This window comes from Nematolebias whitei, chromosome 8 (assembly GCF_014905685.2).
Source record: "Nematolebias whitei isolate Nwh7 chromosome 8, NemWhi1, whole genome shotgun sequence".
Lineage (NCBI taxonomy): Eukaryota > Metazoa > Chordata > Actinopteri > Cyprinodontiformes > Rivulidae > Nematolebias > Nematolebias whitei.
In genome coordinates, this window is record NC_056505.1 from 2,504,321 (window position 1) to 2,506,082 (window position 1,762).

Consider the following 1,762-nt stretch of genomic DNA (forward strand, 5'->3'; position numbering starts at 1 on the left):
AAATAATTTCTGAACTGGAAGATAAATTAAAAAAACAACAACTAACAAATGAAAAAAAGTTGTGAAAAAGAAGAAATGAGTTCATGAATGTGACCTGAGACCAGGTGTGGTCATCATGGAGCAGGTGTCGTAAAACGGGGGGTGTTGAATATGTAGTTTTATTTTGAAAGGGTCGATTGGGTGTTAATCTCTGAGATAAACAGAAAGCTGAAGTTTAGGTTCTGGTTCTTCCTCCCTCTTCATCTTAGAAGATCTTCTGTCTAAGTTGAACAAACATCCAATCAGGAGGTCGTCATCATCTGTGTTACCTGGACTGGACCGAGCCAGAACCGAACCGGGAGACGACCCGCAGCTGTTGAACTCGTCCATCTCGACCCAAAGTCAAAACAATGACGACTCTTTTTTTCTCTCGTTGCCACGGTAACCAGGAAGCCCTTCACTCCGTTGCCATGGTAACCAGTGTTATTTTTAGAGATGATAATGAAGCGGAGACGTGAGGAGAAGACAATCAGATTGTCCTTCCTCCTCTGAGGAAGAGGAGCAGATGTTTTCTGAACAGCAGCTGGTTTCTGAGCAGCTTTGAGTTTTAAAAACAAGAACCAGGTCCTGGATGTAAAACTGGGTTCTGGTGGATCAAGGTGTCGCTGAAGGACATGACAAGGACTTTAAAAGAACACCTGAGCGCCTTGGTGGTGGTCCAGGCTTCATCATCGCCGTTCAGAGTTTGGTTCAGAAATTTCACTGAAAACTTTACGACGACGTCCACAAGACCAACAGAACTCCACCTGGACCACGTAGACCTGAAACACCTGTGTGACCTGCAGGATCCACCTGGACCTGAAACACCTGCAGGAGCTAAAAGCTAAAATCAGCCGAACATAAACTTAAATCTGAAGTAGCTAAAGCTAAACTTGTTTTATTGGAAATGATAATGTTGAATTTTACAAAAATATCAAAGTTTCATAAACTAAAGGTCACATCAAGGAGCCATAGCTTTTTATACATGTACAGCTAAAACAGCTGAAAGTAGCTGAAGTAAATACCAAAAAAAGAAACCAAAGTAATTTCTTGTCAACCAGCGGTCCTCCTGTGGGAGATAAACACAGGCCTGTCAGACCTAAAGACCGGGTTCTGTGAAATCTGGACCAGTTTGAAACCACGGAGCAGAAAAAGCCCGAGACAATGAGCATGTTGGAGTGTCTAAAAACAGACGAGCCGAAGAAACAGCCGCAGCCACAAACCCTCCATCAGGCCTCTGTGTTACAATCCTCAGTTTTGAGACCCACTGGCAGGCAGGCGAGGAGAGCAGGAGCTTAAATAAAATAATTTATAAACAACAAGATCAAAAAACTTACTTTAGCTTACAGCGAGCTAAAAGCGCTAACAGCTATCAGAGCTAAAAGAGCTAACAGATATCAGAACTAAAAGACCTAAAAGAGCTAACAGCTAACAGCTAACAGAGCTAACAGCTAACAGGCTGACAGGACGGGACATCCAAATTAAATAAACAAGGCCGGTAATCGGAACAGACGTCTGTGGACCGGGACAGAGACATGAGTGGACATTAGTGATGAGGACAGGTTTGAATAAGGACGATGACGAGTGAAGGTCATTGACTGGAGACAGGTGTGAATGGAGACAGGCGTGACTGGAGACAGATGTGAATGGAGACAGGTGTGACTGGAGACAGGTGTGACTGGAGACAGGTGTGACTGGAAACAGGTGTGACTGGAGACAGGTGTGACTGGAGACAGGTGTGACT